Below are 8,220 nucleotides of genomic sequence, written 5' to 3'. Positions count from 1 at the left end.
GGATTGTATGTGTTGGAGTATGGGTTGTTTGGTTGCCTCTGATTTCCTGCCAAGTAGTTCACTTGCTCCGATGATGAAGATGACGAAGCAAATGTGTTCCCCACTTGACACTCGCTGCTCACATGGTTTCCTGCACAAAAATCACAAGTTAGTTGAGATGTTTGAATAGAGTTTTACTGCATACTTCCTAACTGTTTTTGAAGTGCCGTGAGTTGGGCTGAGATAGTTATGAAGGCATCAACTTCATGAAGACCCGTCGATTTTCTTGTTATTGCTCTCTCATTTGGTCTTTGATAGTTGTTGCTTGCCAAAACCTCAAGCAACTCATAAGCCTCCTCTGGTGTCTTATTCTGCAAAGCTCCTCCCGATGCTGCATCCACCATGGTTTGCACATTACCCATCAGTCCATTGTAGAATGTTTGGACTTGAAGCCAAACTGGCAACCCATGGTGTGGACATTTCCTCATCAATTCCTTGTACCTCTCCCAAGCCTCATACAGTGACTCGGATTCATCTTGTAGGAATGATGTGATATCATTTCTCAGTTTTGCTGATTTTGCTGGAGGGAAGAACTTGGTCAGGAACTTTTGTGCTAGATCATTCCATGTTATGATAGTTCCCGATGGTAGTGCCATTAACCACCCCTTTGCTTTATCCCCCAATGAGAATGGGAATAACCTCAACCTAATGGCGTCATCTGACATTCCATTCGACTTGAAGGTGTCACAAATTTCCAAGAAGTTCGCAATATGCTGATTCGGATCTTCCTTCAAATTAGCATTAAACCTTACCGACTGCTGGATCATCTGAATGATTGCTGGCTTAATCTCAAAGTTGTTGGCTTGCATCATAGGCCTATTAATACTCGACCCACTGCCATTAACCGTGGGAATTGAGAATTCCCTTAGTGTCCTGTTTTCTGGTTCTGCCATTTCAACAGCTATTTCTTCCGTTTCAACCACTATATCCTCTCTTTCTCTTCTCTCTCTGTTAAGTCGTCTGGCAGTTCTCTCAATCTCAAGATCAACAGGAACCACTAGCTGACGTCTCACTCTTCGCATAAATTACACAGAATTAACGAAAGAAAGTGAGATCACAAACCAACTGAAAATTGAAAACAAAAATTAAAACTTCAATCTAGCTAACTATAGAAAAACTCAATGTTAACTTAAAACTCAATCCCCGGCAACGGCGCCAAAAACTTGATGCGTGTTTCCTACAACATGCAAATGTAGCAAGTATACTAGTCATACAAGTAATAGAGTGATGAGTGAGTATTGTTCCCACGAGGATTGTTGCTAAGCACTAAGTTTTCTACCATTTTCAAGTTGAAGCAATCGAACTCTTTTGGATTTAAGGGAACAATTTAAACTATAACTAAAACAAAATTTCACTAAAATAAAAGTAAACTATGAAAGCAAGATTTAAAAGGGGATAAAATCAATTCAAAACAAACGGGTAGGGTTTTGACTTCATTCGGATTCTATGGGTTAAACCTAAAGAATTAAACTAAATTCATAATCACATGCATTGATTGTAAATCAAACTCTCTAAGGTGTCCAACATACCTTCTCAGGCTATGTTTTTCTACTCTTCCCTATTAATCTTTCGCACCCAACAAAATGAAAGTTAATAAATCTATGCTTATTAAGCACAAGAATCCTAGATTGATTTCATTGGTTCTTGAATCTATCTCTAGCATCCAATAATACAATGGTGATTACCCAGGAAGCTTAACATGAATTATCTCTCAATCTCATCATGTTCATCACATAAAAACAATAAATACAGAATAATCGCACAAACAAAGCTAACTCATATGAAATTAATAATCATCAACTCTCTAACCCATTAGAATCCGAACAAAATCAAAACCCTAACCCAAAATAGGTTAGTTCATGGCTAAATCAATAAAACAATTAAAAGAAACGAAAAATTCCAAGTTCAACATCATGGAAACAAGAGAAAAGGAAAAGAATCTCCCCAATTGACGAATCCACTGGTTTCACCTCGAATCTTCACACTTTGTTTAATCCAAAATCACTCAAAAATAAATCTAAGAAAATGTAAAAACTCTTGTCTATCTCTCCACGAACGCCCTAAAAAAAAAGACTAAGTATTTCTTTTATACCTCGCCCAAAATCCTAAAACTTAGCCTAAAAACGAAACTACGCATTTTACAAAAACTGGAGAATGCAGACTTCACCGCGGCGAAGAAGGAATCTCGCCACGGCGACAAAGGAGTTGAATCTGGTGCGTGACTGGCTCATTTCACCATGGCGAAGAACAACCTTCGCCGCGACAAAGCTTCCTGAAGAATTATGAAATTACAAAATTACCCTCCGCTTGCTTCTGAGTCCAGAAACTCCAAATCTGTCTTTATTCGCTCAAAATTTCTATTTTAACCTGAAACACAAAATGTAAGGAATTAAGTAGCAATTCAGGCAAAAATAACTAAGAAGTATCTGAAATCCGGCCTAAAAGCTTAAATAAACTAGTATAATCCTCGGATTATCAACAACACCTTCGATCGGACTAGACCGATTCACGCTTAAAACACCTTCGATCAGCTCAGACTGATTCATAAGTATAACACCTTCGATCGGCTCAAACTGATTCATAAGTATAACACCTTCGATCGGCCCAGATTGATTCATAAGTTTACACCTTCGATCGGCCTAGACTAATTCATAAGTATAACACTTTCGATCGGCTCAGACGATTCGTAAGGATTATACCTTCGATCGGCCCAGACCGATTCATAAGTTTACACCTTTGATCGACCCAGACCGATTCATAAGTATGACACCTTCGATCAGCCTAGATGATTCATAAGGATTACACCTTCGATCGGCCCAGACCGATTCATAAAGTTACATCCCCAACCCACTAGAGAGTCCACATGACTCAGCCACTTGATTGCGTCAAAATCGCGACACAAGCATGCAATTCAACCCCTAGTGCATCTACAAACAAACAAGTAATCAACTTATTCACCCACAAGGAAAGCACCAAAATAGATTCACAAGTATAATATAAGAGAAGCCTTAAGCGGCTAAGTTCTAAGTACAAAGTAAGGCACATACGTCAGGGAAGGGCTTCGCAGGCCCCAAAAATACATGAGCAAAAACAAAAGAAAGGTAAGTCTCATCGGTGTGAGTCATCTCACCCATCTCCGACTCGATCACCCTATCACCAGCCCCAGCATTCGGCCCTACAGCCTGGTTGCTCACATCCTCAATAATCGATGGCCCTGGCTAACTCGCAAAATCGAACACCTACTCATCAATCTGCTCCTCCGTATGCCCAGCAGCCTCCTCCTCCTCCATCATCTCTCGCATGAGTTGGATGTCCTCGTTCGGGTTCTAGTGAGAGGTGTTCTCGGCCTTGTACTTAAGCATGAGCTCTCCCCGGGCCCTAATGATGGCGTCATCAGAAATGCTCAAGCACTGCTCCCTCAGGGACTCAGCCTCCGTAGTCTTCTCGGCCAACTCCCTCATCAGTTGCTCTAACTCACTCTCAGCCTCCTTCAGACGCTGTTGGCTCTCTCACTCAGCTTTCTGCGCTGTCGCTTCCCTTAGGTGCAGACTGCTAGTGAATGCCTACATAACAAAACAACTTGATTAGTATATGTCTACAATAAACATAGTGAAGTAAAACTCCGACTCATACCTGGTACGCACGGGAAACGCCCTAGTCAGTGGCCGTGACCACAACCATCTGGTTCAAACGAGTCTTGTCAGCTGGGAACATGAATGAGTCAGCCAACTGACTTATAGAAGGTGCGTCCGAGTAGGTTGATATAGAAGCTGGGATGTTGAAGGTGATCCTCTCAGTCTCCTTATCCAAGACTACTATCCTGGATGATCCAGCTTCGACCGGAAGCTAACGACTTAGTGGAGTCGCCACCACATGCTCCGTTCTCCTCTCCTATCTGGCCGAGGACTCCCTTTTCCATTTCTTTCGACACCTAGCAATAGACTCCCTCGCACTCGGGACAGTCAGCTTCTTCATTAGCTTTTCTAAAATCACAAACTCTCCAACATTTAGTGGATTCAGCCTCGACTTACCATACAAGGTGTGATTGCAGTAGCGAGTTAGCAACACACTCCAGGCTTGCTTCAGCGAAGGGAAGGGGATACCACGTTGGATGGCTTCTACTTCGGCCTAGAGATGACTCGTCCTGAGGTTAGCTTCCTCCAACACCACCTGCCAATCCCTCTGCGCTTTCAGAATGGCTAGAACCTTTTGGGTTTGCACGTCTAAGTCGTCCCCGCTCTGCCCAGCTCGGTTGAATTTAAGCTCTGCAAAGAAAAAACATAATAAGATTTTATAATCAAAATTCGAGGTAAAGACAAAGTTTCTCACTCGTAGCTTGCCAAGTGAACGAAATGTCGCCCTAGCCTCCCTCCTTGAAGACTGCACCTCCCTACATAAAAAAGTACCGATCCTTCCAGTTCTTATCGCTTGACCGAAGGTCAGTCACGAGGTGAGCCCGCTCGTGCCTAAGGTTTAGCAGGTATCGACCTTTGTCCTTATCGTTCTCGTTTAGGAAGTAAAAATAAAGTAGCTCGTGCAGCTCAAACATCACCTGATGTCACACATAAAGGTCCTCCAGAGCCATAAGTAACCTCCACCCATTCGGCATGAGTTGGGATGGAGCAATCCTAAAATGGTCTAGAACCTCTCATACCTGGCAAGGGATGGGAAGCCTGAGCCCATCATGGAACCACTTCTCATAGGCGCTCACCTATCCCTTTGCTTCCCAGTCGACCCGTTCATACGACCGAGCCGCCATAATCTCAACAGATTCCAGAATGTGATACGTTGTCTGGATTTGCCACATATCATTGTCCTTCAGAAGGGGTGGATAATCTCGGCTCAGTATCCCACCACCCAATCGACTCGGCTCGTCTTCAGAGCCGCTATCGGATGAGGATGAACTACCAACTTCTTCGGAGTCTTCCCTACTCCCTTCTTGCCTGCCAGGCTCATCATCACCCAAGTTAGCTCCACTCGTCCTAGGGGCAGCTACGTTCACCCTGGTTGATATACAGACCGGACCACCCACACCTTCGAGCATCATCACCATGGTCATGATATTCTTGTACTCATTCCCGACCTCTACCTTAATGCCACTCGAACTACTAGACTCTGACCCAGACATTGCTCAACCTATTCACTCTCCCCAACCAACCAACCTATTCCCTTCAAAACTTAATCGCTTAATCACCACTCATCCCTCACCACCGACCGAACAACTCATTTCAAAACCTTTTATACTTGATCACCCCTTATCCCTCATCGCCGACCGACCCAATCTACTCAAAGTCAACTGCTACTTGATCATCGATCGCTCTGCACCACCGATTTACTCATTCCAAAAATCTAACCCAACTCCAATGCCCCACTCGCCCTAAGTGATAAGAGCTTGAATGTTGATATTTTGTTAGTGATTTAATTGGTTTATTTATGGGAAAATGTGTTTAAAGTGTGGAATTTGGATGAATTCTTTAATAACTACCATTTATGGGATCACGAGTGCATTTTGAGTGTTTTCAGGCTCAAACAGATTTTTGAAGGGAAAAGAATGATGTCGATGGGACTCAAAACGCATAGGAACAAATGGCATAGGAATCAGAGTCGAAACAAGAAAGTTGTGGCGCGTCAAAGACGTTACGTAAAATCTGGAAATTCTTCATCATGAGTATGCCTCGATGTTTCTGTCATAACTTGAGCTGTAGAAGTCAGAATTTGACGATTCTGGTGGAGTTGAAAAGCTTATTCAGAGAGCTACAATGTTCATGTTGATGACTTCATCTAATTCTGAATATTACGGATTCTTTGGATAGAAAGAACGATCACCACGGCGACCATTCTTACCGCCGCGGCGATGGGTCACGGGTTTGTGTTAAGTTATTATCCTAATCCGAATATGAATGGGCTAAGTTTTCTAATCTTTTTCCTAAGCACGACCAGAACCCTAGGGATATAAAAGAGGGTCTTTAAGAAGTTAAAAGGGGATTGGAAGAAGGAGAAAGGACGGCCGCTACTTTGGAGATCGGAATTCTTGTGATTTTCGTTCACAAATTAGAGAAGTGTTTCTATTTTCGGTTCTTGAACTCATGTTATTCAATATAATGGTTGTTTTCATTACTGTATTTATGAACCAATTCTCTTTTCTAGGGCTAAAGATGTAGCCCAATTTATGAATATGTGTTGACTTTATTGTTGTTAATTCTTATTGAGCATTAATTCTAAGTTTTATTATTGTGTGTAATGCTTTCAATTCTTAAGGATCCGAGAGTTGAATGATATCATGGGTTGGGTTGAGATCGAAAGATGAAACCTAATTTGTCTAAGGTAATAAAACCATAGATTGAGCGAACACTAGAGATAGGTTACCGCGATCTGTGAGGCTCTGATAAATTCTATAGAACTTAATGATCTCTTAGCTTCTAAATTCAACTTAGAGAAATTTTGGGTTGTTGCTTAAGGGTTAATTTGCTAATTGTTCGAGAGAAAGTTAGTGGAATATTAGGGAGCTTGGCCTTTAGAATAAGCTTAATTAGGTTAGCAATAATTGTCAATGCATATGATTTAATTGGTGTGAAATCTATGCCCTAGGTTTAGTCATATTGATTTTTACTTCAAAATGTTTACAAATTCTCCCTTTTTTCTTAGTACCTAATTTTTAGTTTTTAGTTTATTTACTTTTTCATTAAATTCATTCTTAAACTTCAGTTTAATCAAATAGCAATAGAATATAATAGTTTGGTACTTGGTAGGTAGTTCCCTTGGGATTCGACACTCGTTTACTCGAGTTTTAATACTTGCACGATTTCGTACACTTGCGAAAAGCCTGTCACTAAGCCACCGACCGACTGATCAAACACCAAACTCTCCTAACTCCTATTCGACCTTTGACTTGACCCGGATGACAACCACCAACCACTTGGTCTGAGAGACCGATCGACCCAGAAAGATTGCCAAACTTCAAAAATCTAGCTAAACGTCGCACTCGACTCGATCAAGTAGACCGAGACGAGCCAAACAGGAAACCAGTATAAATTGACTCCATCTTCTAAAACCCAAAAAAGCCACCGTAAACCCAGAATCATCGGTTGCTAGAAAAAATCCTTTACCTTCTCTGTTTAACCCAAAATTTGAACCTTCTCCCATAAACATTTTCAAACCTCTTCAAAACAAACCCACCTCTCCAAACTTTTCAAAGTTTTTAAAAATCAATCCAATCAACTCGAAATCTTCCAGAAACTCAACGCTAATGAAAAGAAGAAAATAATAAACAAAGAACGGTACAAAAATACAGTGTTTACCGTGAATGAAGCCAGAATCTGCCAAAGAGAACCACCGCCCCTAAAGAAAGCTTGAAACAAAGGAAGAAAAAGGAGAAAAAAGAAAACAAAAACTAAAGAAGGTTGGAGAAAATGTGAAAACACGAAATGAAGATCTACCGTTACCGCACCAGTTTTATGGACGAAGCCTAACAAACGAGACACATGGCAGCCTTCCATTGGGTATAGGGTAGAGTGACTCTTCGATTTCCTACCCAAAACGAAGACAAAATCACCACCGTACACATGTATGGGATCCGCACAACCTGGGGAATCGAGATCCTGTACAAGTGCCACATTGAATCGCGCGATCTACCCGATTGAGCCGGTATGCTCAAGCATACTAATCACTCGTGGAGCCAACGACTTTTAGTACTTCACCCACTTAGGAGGTCCCCCCAATCGGGCGGCCAGTCGGGAACGAGTAACCCTATTTTTAGCATCGAGACAAGCATCGACAAAGATGAAGAGTATCAAGCTATTCGGTCTGACTCGCCGAATGAGTTACCCTCATGAGATACCTCCCTCATCCGCCCACGCGGTCTGACACACCGAGTGAAGACACCTTCAGTAGATAGCTCATTCATTCATGCACTCGGTCTGACACTCTGAGTGAATACGCCTTTAGTAGATAGCTCATTCACTCACGCGCTTGGTCTAACACACCGAGTGAATACACCTTCAGTAGATAACTCATTCACTCACGCACTCGGTCTGACACACCGAGTAAATACACCTTCAGTAGATAACTCATTCATTCACGCACTCGGTCTGACACACCGAGTGAAGACACCTTCAGTAGATAACTCATTCATTCACGCACTCGGTCTGACACGCTAAGCGAATACGCCTTCACGAGATAGTT

The 8,220-nt window shown here is 42.1% G+C and overlaps 1 non-coding gene across 1 annotated transcript; it reads left to right on the top strand.

The window, feature by feature from the left end:
• The first annotated feature begins 441 nt into the window (after positions 1 to 441).
• LOC116121238 lies at positions 442 to 548 on the top strand. Its single transcript, XR_004126686.1, has one exon. It is a non-coding gene; the product is annotated as a small nucleolar RNA R71 (small nucleolar RNA).
• The last annotated feature ends 7,672 nt before the right edge of the window (positions 549 to 8,220 follow it).

Source organism: Pistacia vera, unplaced genomic scaffold, assembly GCF_008641045.1.
Source record: "Pistacia vera cultivar Batoury unplaced genomic scaffold, PisVer_v2 Contig970, whole genome shotgun sequence".
NCBI lineage: Eukaryota > Viridiplantae > Streptophyta > Magnoliopsida > Sapindales > Anacardiaceae > Pistacia > Pistacia vera.
The sequence above is the reverse complement of the archived record's forward strand: the minus strand, read 5'-3'. Positions and strand labels throughout refer to the sequence as shown.